Below are 14,752 nucleotides of genomic sequence, written 5' to 3'. Positions count from 1 at the left end.
AAACCAGCATGTAATGAAATTCATAGACTAGCAAAGGGCAGAGGTGGAGAGTAAAACTCCTGGCATTGCTTAAGTCTGGGGATACTGCGGTGCTTGAATTAAGACCCACCCTGGATCCTCCTAATCACATGAACCCACACAATTCTTGTTTGACCTAAGTTTCAGTTAGATTTCATCACTCTTAACCAGAATAGTCCTAATATATTTCCTATGCTACGTTAGCCATTAATCTCCTCTATTATCCCAGACGTTCAGAAAACGTTTGTTACCCCCAAATAGCCTTGAAAGTGCTTGAGGAATGAAGGAAGATGGGGAGAGTCTAACCTGCACCAAAGTGGTGGAGAATGAGGTGTCAGTATTAAAAGGTGAAATGAGGGGCTGCTGGAGAGCTCTGCAAAATTAGGGATACAGAGCAAGAAGGAACCATGAGAACGTAAATGCCCTGCGGTCCTCTGAATTTGGGAGGACACCAGACTGCCCATGGTTTGTGGGCCAGGATGTCAAATGATTTTGTATGGGTACGAAAGTGTATTTTCCAGAAGCTTTAGCTCTGGGTGACATTTCCTTGCCTTCTGCCAAGATAGTAAAGTGTTTCAGCTCCTGGGAGTACCATAACTTATTATGATACGAATAGGCTAAATAGTTAAGTGTTGTAGAGGCAGAAAAATAGCAGGGGATTGAGCTCTGGGCAGGCCTGAGGACAACCTCAGATTCAGAGGAGGGAAAAATGGCATCCAGAAAGGGTAGTGTCAATGCATGTTGTTTTTGCTTGACTTCTTTCATTTCTCGTGGCAGTAGTGCCTCAATATTCCTTTGGGGAACAGTTCTTTATCCTCTTCTAGTCCACGTAGCAGGGCTGTCTCACCCCTGGCTCCTGCAATGCCTTGTAAATCAGTCCATTTCAATTTCAGTAATAGTTAAGCATGCTTGTAGCACTAAAGACTGATTCAGCAGTCTTATCCCAACTAGTCTAATAAGCATCAAATCTTTTGTTTTGAGAAAGGAAAGTTCTCTTCTACTGAAGTTGTATCTCTAGAACTGCCAGTGTCTACCACTGCAATGGGAACGGGATGGGGTGGTCAAAGCCTGAGAATGAAGACAACCTCGAGGAGAGCATGGATGGATCCAAAACATGGAGAGAGAAAGAGTCTGGCAACATTTTTTGAGACTCCGTATCTAGCCATGCCTGAATTCAGAGATTCCTCTGGACTTTTCAAGTACAGGTGCCATGGAAATCCTCCCTGCCTCCCCCACTTCGCTTCACATCCCCCCACCCCCCTATTTAAAAATTCGGTCACTGAGTTGGATTTTCTTTTGGGTGTTATTCTTCCAAAGAAGTTCAATATGCTACATGTAGTTTCCCCACTAGAGGGTGTAGCTCACTCACTGTACCAGGAGCAAGCCTTCAGAGAGGTAATGCTGGCAGGCAGGCATTTGTTGTTAGACCTGTTGGGACGGTGCAGGGTCCCAGCCACAGAGGTCACATTGCTGATAGGGCCCTTGTCTTAGAAGACCTGGGAGAGCAGTCATGTTACCAAGTCCAAGCTCATACTGCTCACTGCATGACAGGCCAAAAAATCAAGAGACGAGGTATTGGGGCAAGGAATAGCAACTTTATTTGGGAAGCCAGGAGACCTAGAAGATGGTGGACTAGTGTCCCAAAGAACCATCTTACCCGAGTTAGAATTCAGGCTGCTTTTATACAAAAAGGGGAGGGAGTGTGACTGGTTGTTGCAAACTTCTTGGTGCCAGAATCCTTTGTGCTTCCAGCTGTCCACATAGGTCAGGTCACAATGTTCCTGTAAACTTCTAACAAGCCAATGTTATTCTCTGTTCTGCAACTTTTTATTTCTATACAAATGAAAAGTCTTATACCTTTAAAGGTCAAGTTTGGAAGGCAGAGCCTTGAGAATGGGCTATCATGTACATTTCAGGTTTTTTCTTCTCTGTTACAGTCAGATGACCAAGGCAAGGAAATGGAATAGGACCAGGGTGCCAGGTGAAGACTTCATCTCAAGAACAATGAAGCTTCCTTAGTCTTAAACAAAAAAAGGTAAGGGCAAGAATGGCAGATAGATTTTGTCATCCATGCCAAATCTGATAGACACAGCATACTTGGATTGCTATGTTGAGAAAGATTTTTGAAACCATATTCAGCTCAGTGGCGTATACTGACATTGATTTTTGATATCTTGTGTGGGCATGGAGAGAAGCCGGAGGATTGGATGTGATAGATACTTTCCATCTATGGGTAAGATGTGTCTCAGTAGGAGTACTATTGGCATTTTGGATGGGTCCCTTCTTTACTGTGTGGGACTGTCCAGTGCATTGCAGGGCCTTCATCCACTGAATGCTAGTACTACCACTCCAGTCACTGTGACAAGCAAAAATCACATCCCAACATATTTTTAAATGCCTCTTAAGAGAACAGTACTGCTCTACTTGAAAATCATTAGATTTGACTAAGAGTGACTTGACTTGGACTCACCTGAGAATTGATCTAGAGCTTCTTAAGTTCTTCAAGACTAACAGGAAAAAGTGAGGATTTTTCTTTTAGAACCTGAGAACAGACTTGTTACCAGTAGTGGATAGGAATTGAAAATGGAGATGGGAATGAAGAGTCTCTAGTAAAGGGAAGAAGATGCTTATAAGGATGGGAAGTCAGGTATAACCTGACAGCAGGTGATTAATATGTCATCCCTCGTTGGGGAAAGGGTAGAGGGAGCCTCAGCTGTTAGGGAAGGGGTATCCCATTAAACATCAGTGTTATTTGGAGTACCCCCATTCCACCTTAGCGTTCCATTGTCTTTAGGTGTTTCCTTAGGTCAGGAGTGTTGTCTTTATATGACAGTTCTCAGGGAGCTGCCACCTACTTTGTACCTCTGAATCCACTGAATAATATCAGCCACATTAAATTATTTTTGGAACAAGTTAGCATATAAGCCAATGAATGAATAAATAAATGAATAAACTGTTCCCTACCCCTTAATTTAAGAGTTCAAGTATCACCTATTTTCATATTCTTTATACCCCTGTCAACGCCCCTGCAGAGAGAAGTGAGAAAAGAGGGTTTGAACAACAGGCATGGTATTGTTGCCACTTTCAAGTTTTGCATTTGTCAAAGACCACGAGGAGCACTTTAGTTGGACAAATTGGGTTTATTATTCATCACCGCGAGGGAGAACACGCATGGAAGCCATAGGGTATCTCAGTAAAAGGATACTAGGAAGGATTTACTGTAGGATTTGGGATTATTAGGTTGATTTAGGGAAATTTTAAGGAAGACTGGCTTTGCCCTGGATTGGATGCTTTTAGGAAGTGAGAGTAATTCTATGATTGGTATCTTAAAAAGTCTTATTTAGAAGGAGGGAAGAATAGCCACAGGCTAAAGTTGTAATTGGTAAAGAAGCAACAGTCACTCATATTAGCCTAGATAGGGGATGTTTGGTAGTTTGGGTAATGTTTATGTTTTGCCTGTGTTCAGGCGTAATTATGGAGTAGTATTGTCTTTGTCTTGATACATCATGGTTGCAGAGCAGCTTTGTTGGATGTTCATGTTTTGTGAAATTGTTTATGATAAACAGGAGAACATCAAGGCCTAGCTGTGAGTAGAAGGCCAAACTATAGCAATGCCATGGTCAGCTCCTGGATGTCATGGGTTGCTTTTGTCTTTCTCACATTTTATTATATTTTTTTAATCATGTTTTCTTGCTCCCTCACTGGATTGTAAACTGCACAAGGGTACAGACTTATTTTGATTACCATTGAGGACCCAGAATCTAGCCAAGTCTCTCAGTTTCATAAGCCCTTAAAGAATATTTACTGAATAAATGAATGAATTGTCCAGTTAGCCTACCAGACTGTGAGTTGCTTAAACTCAGGGGTCACTCAGTTGCTTAAACTCAGGGGTCCTACTCAGCTCTGTATTTCTAAAAACAAACACAATTCTGGTGCATCTCATTAAATATATCTTGAGTTAAAGAGGAGCTTTCCATAGGATAAGATTTATTGATTTTTTAAAAATAAGAAAATACAATGAATTCCGCTTTTTGAAGGAAAGATGATGCTTGATTCGAATCGGTTCACTCATGACGAACAAAGGAAAATCACTTCACATTCAAGATTTTTTGACCTTCTGACATTTTCCACTGTGTTGAATTGTAAGAGTGAGGTGCAAAGCTCTAAGAGAAATTGATATAAATATTTAGTGACAATTTGTATGAAATACAACCTTTCTTCCTTCTACTCTGGCTGTACTATTATAGGGATTTTAAGCAAGGACAGGTCTTGATCTGTAAACTCTTAACTTAAAAATAACCCGGAACTACAAAGATTTGCCTCTCCCTTCAATACCCCCTTCACTCTGGAGACCCTTCTAATTTGTAATCATGGTGAAATATTATTAGCGCTTTTAGCAAATGTATAAACTTGTATGTGAAGTAGGGGGAAGGGAAAACAATGACTCTCCTGAAGAACCATGGGAAAATCTTTTCACTTTTCTGAACCGGAATTTTCTTATTTGTAAAATCACCATAATTATGGTCATTTTGGGTACCTACTGAGATGGGCTCTTGGAGGCTCATAGTGAAAGTGCTCTATGAACTACAAACAAGGAGGATTCATATTGTGTGGCCGCAAAGAGCATAATGGTCAAGAAAAAGATAGATACCGCAGTGTGGAAAACATAAGTGAAAATATTTGTCTTCGGCAGAAATGTAATAACAACAGCAAGCCAATTACTACATTCTGTGATAAATTATAGTCAGTGGACTTCTGTTATTGCATTTTTCTTGAAAAAGTGGTCCATTAAATAGAAAAAGTAACAGTAGCCACATAGGAAATAAAAAACATTGTTCATCTTCTGTAAATACTTCCTATTTGACTTGGGCAAAGCAATTAACTTTGGAGTCTTTTCTTTTTATGTGTAAAAAGGGAATAATCTCATCCCTGCCTACCATGCAGTATTGGTATGGGTTTCATAGGTGCCCTGTTTAGGAAAGTACTTTCTAAACTCTAGCAGGCTGTTAATTATATACTTGTATTATTTATAGTAATAGCCTGAGAGTAATAGTATCTTCTTCTTTTTTTTTTTTTCACTTTACCTGCACCTAGCACAGTGTCTGGAACTTACTAGGTGTTTATTAAAGATTCATGAAACAAATGGACAAATAATGAGAGATTGTTTTAAAAAATTCTAAGGCTCTGGCCAAATATAAGATTCTAATCAAGATAATGTGAAGTTAAGCTTGAGGGCTCTGAATTTTAGATTTCTGGAATTGTTTCTTGGTTTCTCCCCTCATGAGCTATGAGATCTTGAATAAGTCCCTAAATTCTCCAAATCTCAATTATAAAATGGGAGTTAATACCAATACCTACTTCATAGGATTGTTTTGAATATTGAATGAGATAATTCCTATGTAGCATCAAGCACAGTGCCTGACATATAATAAACATTAAATTAAAGTCAGGTGTATTTATAAGTTTTCAAAAGCTCCCCATCATGTAGTGTCTTTAATATTTTATATTTTGGTATGTATGTAATAAATATATTTTCAAAAGTCTGATCATACTGTATACATCATTTTATATCCTTACATTTTCTCGTTTTTAACTTAACATTGTATCATGATGGTTTTTAGAAAACTTAATGTGTAAGGTCTAGTGGGACTTTTTAAAAATCATACATGGCTTAAAAAGGATGAGCCTTTAAGCAAAATGTTTAGCCAGAGAGTTTTGGTGTTCTCAAGCAGATCAACCTTCTGACTGCCCCAGGGTGCAGAAAGAAAGTATCAGACAGAACTTGAACTGGAACCTGAAGGATGGAGGCGCATGTGTTGTCAGTGTAAAAGTGTGCTTGAGCCCCTCATCTTATTATGTACATGCTCTGGCCTCACATTTGGAATGCCTTCATAATCTGAAAAGAAAGCAACTATAGGCTAAAGAAGATACTGTGAAAGTTGGGAACTCAAATAATTCTTATGTGTGAAATCTCTGAAACTGCTGGGCATGAGAAGCAGAATGGATTTCTCTACTGGCCTGGGACAAGAAGAAGATTCTCACGAAATAGGTGTACTAAACATCAGGGAGAGGCATGGACAAGGATGTTTAAGTGGCAGTACCACCCTGGGAAAAAGAGAAGATTTAATTTGAGAAAACTGTACTTCCCTTCAGTCCTGTTACTATCTTTGGAGATGCTAAGAACTATTTGGGAAATAAAAACCTTGGAAAATACTAAATTTCCTGCCAGTAAATTCAGAGGTCACTGGGGCATCTACATTTTTAGCATTACCATAAGCAGTGACACATTTCCTTCTCTGTTAGGAACTGTTAATTGCAGATATACTATAAATTATTGAAACCAATCATCTATTGTTAGAATACTTACTTTTCCCTTGTATGTTACTCTTAGAACTATTATGCTAAACAGATCTGTACATTATTGTTTGACACCACCTTTAATACTTTCTGTAGCACTCACAATAGCCAAAACAATCTGAGAAAGAACAAAGTTGAAGAATCCACCTTCCTAATTTCAAAACTTACTGCAAAGCTACAGAAATCAAGACAGTGTGGCACTGGCATAAGGATAGACATATAGACCAATGGAATAGAATTTAGAGTCCAGACATAAACCCTTATATTTATGGTCAATTGATTTTCAACAATGATGTTAAGATGCTTCAGTGGGAAAGAGTAGTCTTCAACAAATGGTGTGGAGACAACTGGATATCCACATACCAAAAGTGAAGTTGAATCCTCTACCTCATACCATATACAAAAATTAACTCAAAATGGGTCAAAGAGTTAAGTGTAAGAGTTAAAATTATGAAACTCTTGGAAGAAAACACAGGAGTAAATCTCTATGACCTTAGGTTAAGCAGCGGTTTCTTAGATATGACAAAGCACAAGCAACAGATAGATAAATTGGACTTCATCAAAATTAAAATCTTTTGTGCTTCATAGGACACCATCAATAAATGAAAAGACAATGCACAGAATGGGAGAAAATATTTGCAAATCTATATCTGATTAGATACAAGTTCCTTGTATCCAAAATATATAAAGAACTCTTACAACTCAACAATAAAAAGGCAAATAATCTGATTAAAAAGTCAGCAAAGAGTTTGGATAGAAATTTATCCAGAGAAGATATACAAATGGCTAGTCGGTCCATGAAAAGATATTAAATATCATTTCTCACTAGAGAAATTCAAATTATAACCATGAGATGCCACTTCACATCCACTAAGATGGTTGTCATAAAAAAGATGGACAATAACAGATGTTGACGAGGTTGGGGAGAAATTGGAACTCTCACACATTGCTGGTGAGATTGTAAAATGTTGCAGCTGCTTTGGATAACAGTTTGACAATCCTGTGAAATGTTAGACATAGAGTTACTATATGACTCAGAAATTCCACTCCTAGATATATACCCAAGAGAATGAAAAGATATGTCCACACAAAACCTTGTAGATGAATATTCACAGAAATATTATTTATAATAGCCAAAAAGTATATACAACCCAATGTCCATTAATGGACAAACGGATAAAAACAATGTGGTATAGCCATACAATGGAATATTACTCAGCCATAAAAAGCTTAAATAACTGATACATTGTACAACATGGATGAACCTTGATAACCTTATTCTGAAGGAAAGAAGTCGGAAACAAAAAGCCACATATTGTATGATTCCATTTATATTGATTGTCTAGAATAGGCAAATCCATAAAGGCAGAAAGTAAACTGGTGATTCCCAGGTACTGAGGGGATGGTAGAATAGATACAGGTTTATTTTTGATGAAAATTATTCTGAAGTTAGATAGTGTTGATCGTTTCACAACTCTGTGAATATATTAAAACCTGGATTATATACTTCAACAGAGTAATATTCATCCTGCTTTTAAACTAAAACCCTAAGGATAAATTCTTAGCACTGAGAAGTTACTTTTCATTTCCCTGAAACCTTGGGATCCTAGGAAAATGGGTAGACAGTAAGTTTGAAGAAAGGATGGAAGTGAAGAGCTAGTAATAAATTTGGGAGAAGGGGTAGCAGTCATCTGTACAGTTTCTCTTCCCTCTAAGGAATGTCAGTGTGTTCCATGGAATTATCATGAGCACTCCCTTGGAAGCCTATAAGGTGAAGTTTTGAGATTGTCTGGAAGATAGTGTAGTACTGGCTGAAGATGACTATGATATAGGTTTTATGGTCTGAGTGAAGGAAAGACTTGGTAAATATGGAAGGAGAACTAGGGGCTAGGTATGAAAGCATGTTGATGGTAAGATGACAACTATTCCAGTCTGTCCGACACTGTCCTGTTTTAGCACTCAAATTTTTGCATCCCAGGAAAACCCTCAGTCTCAGGCAAACTGGGACAGTTGGTCCTCTAGTTAGAAGCAACATAACAAGGACACTGATGGTCTCCTATGTGACAGGTATTATGCTAGGCTCCCTTTATGCATTATCTTTTTCAGTTCTCACGGCCAACCTCTCAGGTAATTACTGAGGTTAATTATCTGTCCTAGATCATAGTTTGAATAGAAGAGCTGAAATTCCAATTCAGGTCAATAAGGATCAGTGTTCACTCTTAACCACACTGTCAATTCTGAGAGATTGAGTCCATACAACAAGTGATAAAACTTCAAAAAAAGATAACTTATAAAGGATTAAGTTTAAAAGTGCTTTTTATACCCATTATTACTTTCATTCTCCCCAAGAACTCATTCATTCATTCAATAAGTACTTACAGTGCTTATGAAGTACTAGACATAGTGCTAAGTACTATGAATAAATCAAAAACCTGCCTTCTGACTTCATGGAGCTTAAAATTAGGAAATAAAGAAATAGAAAAAAGGGGACTTCCCTGGTGGTGCAGTGGTTAAGAATCCTCCTGCCAATGCAGGGGACACGGGTTTGAGCCCTGGTCTGGGAAGATCCCACATGCTGCAGAGCAACTAAGCCCGTGCGCCCCAACTACTGAGCCTGCGCTCTAGAGTCCGTGAGCCACAACTACTGAAGCCCACACACCACAGCTACTGAAGCCTGCATGCCTAGAGCCCATGCTCCGCAACAAAAGAAGCCACTGCAACGAGAAGCCTGCGCACCACAACAGAGAGTAGCCCCCGCTCTCTGCAACTAGAGAAAGCCTGTGTGCAGCAACGAAGACCCAAAAAGCAGCCAAAAATTAATTAATTTAAAAAAGAAATAGAAAATAAAGTGTGAGTTATAAGAATTATGAAGGAAACAGAAGCATATTAACGTGGAAAATGTCAGAGATAAATCTGTGCTAGGTAGAATGGTCAGGGAAGGCATCTGTGAGGAAGAGATATATAGGCTGAAACTTAAATGAAGAGGAAGAACTAGCCCTATGAAAATCATAGGGAAAACATTCTTATGTTTGTCCAAAGGTCCTGGAGCAGGAAAGAGCTTTGTACATTTGAAAATATTAGGAAAGAAGAGTCAGTGTGGTCAGAGCATATTTAGCAAGTGAAGCAGTAAATATAATCTCATATTTGTAAATAAGAACTCAAGGTTTGGAGGAGTTATGAGATTTCCCAGTTATCACTTAACCACAAGGGCAGGACTCAACCCAAGATCTTCTGACTAAGTACTGAGACTTGTTGCTTTAATTGTTATCTTGAAAAGGGCGATTTGTCTGACAGCTATGATTTTCAAACATTTTAGGAACAAAACCTTTTTCACATAAAACCTCATATTGAAACTTAATGTTCAACACTGATAGAGGGAGGCTTCTCTGCTAGAGTTGTAGGTGAGACTCAAAATCTCACTTTAGTCCCTGTTACCCCACGCCCCTTGGATTCACCCAGCAGAACTGAAACTCCAATGACGCTGTTTTCAGTTTAGAGGATCACATCTTAAGGAGTTCACACACATTTTCCAAAATATGTAGAAGTGTTATCAGTCAGCTACACATTAGATTCTCAAAAGAGGGTTCTGTTTGGGGATTTTGGTTTTCACTTACATGTTCGCAAAGCAGTACACGCAGGAGTTAGAATATGTAACATTGTTAGAAGCACATAATGGGTTGACTCTTATGGAGCATATATGTTTCCGTTGTATAGCCTTCTTTTGATAATGATGGCACGAAATGTCCTAAAACAAAACTCATAGGTCAGACTCTCTACCCAGCATGATCTCTTAATGACTTCTAATATAAGTTCTCGGGTGTTTTGTGCAGAGAGGAGATAATGATCAAATATGTCTTCTTTTAGACTTCAAACATGAAAACTCTTAAATTCAGCAGTCAGAGTCTTTGGAATTTTCTCTATGAAAGGCAGCTGAGGCTATTCAGCCCTAATCCTTGACTATTTTGTATCTGTAACTTCTTAGAAGGGAAGTAGATTATTCTGGGAAGTGGCAATAATGACTATAAACATTGTCCAGGTGCCTCTGGAGTCATTTTAGTTCATCAAAATCCACCCTCCTTTAACTCTTGTGCCTGGATTGGGCTACCCTGTGTGGTCCCACTCTGGCACTGGCTATAGTTCAGTCTTTTGAGGATTAGGAAGCTGGAATAGTGAGGGAAGAAGCTACCAGGTTCAGATTTTACCAGTTATCTCCCCCATTTTATCCTGATTTCTTCAATATTACCAGAGTTGGAGTAAGCTGGTCTTAGAGGAACTTGAGTGACAGAACAATTTGTCTGTAGGCAACAGGGAGACTTGGAAAGTTCATGAGAACTGTGTAATGAGCAGATTAGGAATGAGCTGCCACAATTCCCTACTCCATAGGTTCAGATCACAGTCTATCCATATATCCAGTTTTTTAGCCTACTGCCCTGTGTACAAAACTTCAGTGGCTCCCATTACGTACAGTAATATTTCTCAGATTTCAGTTACTTGGTTCACGATTCCTTCTGAATTCATATGCCATTTTTCTTTAATTGGCTGCCTTTTTAAACTTGACTAGTCACCTTAGATTGGTCCTAAGCATGAATATTCATGATATCTTGAATTTGAAGTTGTACTTATATTTTTTCTAACACACATTTTAAAAAGCTATAATTATTGCAGTAAAAGATATTCATTGGCATATTAACTACAATCATCACTAATACTATAAGAAGGTACTCAAATCACTCTTTGGGAAATACTGTTTTTGTCTCTTACCTCGTCTTTTAATGATTAAGCCCATATGGTTTGTTTGGGAAGGATTTACCGAAGAATTGATTCTTTAGTGTGTTCCTAAAGAATGAAAATGACTTCTAAAATTGGATATAAGTATAGAAAGAAGGATAATTTAATTAGAGGGAATTACAGTACAAAGACAAATGGGAATAGCAAGGACCCCAAAATGGTTTAAGTTAGCTAGAACCTAAAGTGAGAAAAGGGGAGTTCTCGTTTTAGGGACAAAGAGGCTGGGTCAAGGAGGATATGCAAAAAGTTTACGCTAAGGGTAGTAGGAGTCCTGCTTTAAGGAGGGTGGTGTCTCAATCAGATTTGCATTTTAGTAGGCCCATTCTTATGGTTGTGGAGAAGATTACTGTAGGGATTGACAGACTTTTCCTATTAAGATCCAGGTAGTAGATATTTTCCAATTAAAAGCCGTACTACACTCTCTGTTGCTCAGCTTTGTTGTTGAAAGCAGCCAGAGACAGTATGTAAACAAATGAGTGTGCCTGTGTTCCAATAAAATTCTATTTTCAAAAAGTGGTGGCCGTGGTTTGCCAACCCCTGGATCAAACTAAGTACAAGGAAATCGTTAGATGGTTCTTGAAATAATATGGGCAAAAAATCAGAAGGGCTTCAATGAAAGCATCAGCAATGAACTTAGAGGGAAGAAAGTTATTAAAAATCAAAAATTAGGAACTTTAATTGCTAGCGGTAGATAAGGAGGTGAAGGAGGAGTAAGAGACAGGGATGAGTCCTGGTTTTCCTCACTATTTATTTTGACAGAGATGTCTAGCTTGAACCATATAAATTGCCACTGTGTAGCTCAAAAATGGTCAAATATTAGCAGTTTTATATGGTTTAATATGGTTCAACCTAATAGAAATACTACAAGCTTAGGATTGTAAAATCATTCTTATGCAGGAAGTAGCAAACTTACCTTATATGCAATGTTACCAAAAATATCTGGAAAAAAAAATTTAGTAAAAGGATCAAAAAAATGTAGTGTTGAGATGTGAACAGCTACTTTGCCCATTAAGTAACCTCATGCAAATCAATAACCATGAAAATCATAGAAAAATATGCGGCTTCTTCACACAAGGTTTGTCTGACCAGGCCTGATTCCCAAACACTGTTTCCTTCCCCTCCTCATGCCTGACACACAATGTGCCGCCTGAGAATTCAGCCTTAGCCCATTCTAGCTTTAATGCTGACCTTAAGCAGGAGAGATTTAAACCCGGGGACTCAACATATCATCCACTGCTGGGCAGCTCACACATTGTCTAGACCCATTTTAGAGACAAGTCTAGTTCTTGATAGTCATCCTGGCTACCTGCTGACAGAACTCTTAGATACCTGCCTTCATATATATATATATATTTTTTTTTAATTTCCTGTCTTGAATATACTCTTTCCAAATTCTCTATGTTTCTAAGGAAGCGTCTTCCTTTGTTTGACCTCTGTGTCAACAACTGCTTACCCAAACTATTAACTGTTCCTGTTACCTTCATCCTTTATGTCTACCTCACAGCCTTGACTTCTTTCAGCTCTGAGGCTGAAGCTTCTCTTTGCCTCCCCCTCTATCTGTGTCATCGTGCCAGCAGATTGTTTCACATCACGGACTTCCCTTGTTGGTGTCATTTTGCTGGACTTAGGAAGAGCTGAGCCCTCTCTTGAGATTTGATAACATCGGGTTGTGCTGTAATAGTAAGCCAGGTCAGAAACTGACCCTGCTTTGTGTAGAAGGCCTTTGTGTGTGTGCACACGCACAACACAAGTGTGTGGGGGTGTCTGGCTGGTGGGCAAGTATCAGGAAGAAGAGGGAGGAGAGAGGAAGTTGATTATCAAGTCAGAGACCGATTATTTATCAAATGTTCGTTGTACATTTTAGGGATCATCCCTTAAAATACCTTGCGTCTGAACCTCTCTGTGGCAGAATTCTTGGGATATTAAAAAATGGACTCAACCACCAATAATCATTTTGGTTGAAGTAGTGAATTCGTTAACTCCAAGAGAAATGTCAAAATTTCAAAAATCCCAACATCCAGAAGTCAGTTATCATTGGCTGGTTACTTCCCTTAGAAGATCAAATGTTTACTCCCTCCCTGAGGTTCTGTGATAAATCCTTACATGAGAAATAGCCAATAGCCAAGACAGCCACAGAGAAAGGTTTCATCTTTTCCATAAAGAACAATGTGATTCATCCACGGGAGTTCCTTCAGTTGAAAGTTCATAGCAAATCCTCAAAGGCTCAGTTCTGTTGATGATCTGAGAGCTGTGGCCCCATTATGAGAACCTTAGAACCCATTATGAAGTCACTTTGCTAATAACTGTTTACATGTGACACTGAGGGCAAAGTCATCCTGTCACTAAAGAATAAGACTTGTAGGTAAAATGTTTCCTTCTTAACAGGCTTTGGAGCTGAGGCTTTGACAGCATAATATAACATTGTTTTGTTTGATTGTTAAATTATTATTCAGTTCCATAGAAGTATATATATATATATATGTGTATATATATATATATATGTATACAGATTACTTTCCATTATGGGTTAATACAAGATATTGGATATAGTTCCCTGTGTTACCCAGTAAATCCTCTTTGCTTATCTATTTTATGTATAGTAGTTTGTATCTGTTAATCCCATACTCTTAATTTATTCCTCTTCACCTCACTTTTCCCTTTGGTAACCATAAGTTTGTTTTCTATATCTGTGAGTCTGTTTCTGTTTTGTAGATAAATTCATTTATATTATTTTTTATATTCCACATTATAAGTGATATCATATAATATTTGTTTTTGTCTGACTTTAATTAGTGTTATATTCTCTAGGTCCATCCTTGTTGCTGCAAATGGCAATATTTCATTCTTTTTTATGGCTGAAGAATATTCCATTGTATATATATACCTTCTTAAACCAATCATGTCATGATGGGCATTTGGGTTCCATGTCTTGGCTATTGTAAATAGTGCTGCTGTTAATATTGGGGTACACGTATCTTTTCAAATTAGAGGTTTCATCTTTTCTGGTATATGCCCAAGAGTGGGATTGCTGGATCATATCATTGCTCTATTTTTAGTTTTTTAAGGAAGCTCAATAATGTTTTACATAGTGGCTGCACCAGTTTACATTCTCACCAATAGTGTAGGAGGGTTGCCTTTTCTCCACACCCTTTCCAGCATTTATTTTTTGTAGACTTTTTGATGATGGCCATTCTGATCAGTGTGAAGTGATGCCTCATTGCGGTTTTGATTTGCATTTCTCTAATAATTAGCAATGTTGAGCATTTTTTCATGTGCTATGTTGGCCATCTGTATGTCTTCTTTGGAGAAATGTCTGTTTAGGTCTTCTCAGTTTTTTGATTGGGTTGCTTGTTTTTTTGATACTGAGTTGTATGAGCTGTTTGTGTATTTTGGAGCATTTACCCCTTGTCAGTCGCATTGCTTGCAAATGTTTTCTCCCATTCTGTAGGTTGTTTTTTCATTTTGTTGGTTTCCTCTGCTGTGCAAAAGCTTTTAAGTTTGATTAGGTCCAATTTGTTTATTTTTACTTTTATTTCTTTTGTCTTGGGAGATCTAAGAAAATATTGCTACGATTTATGTCAGAGAATGT

This window comes from Grampus griseus (assembly GCF_964374135.1).
Source record: "Grampus griseus genome assembly, chromosome: 3".
In the NCBI taxonomy this organism is placed as follows: domain Eukaryota; kingdom Metazoa; phylum Chordata; class Mammalia; order Artiodactyla; family Delphinidae; genus Grampus; species Grampus griseus.
Note: the sequence above shows the minus strand (reverse complement) of the source record.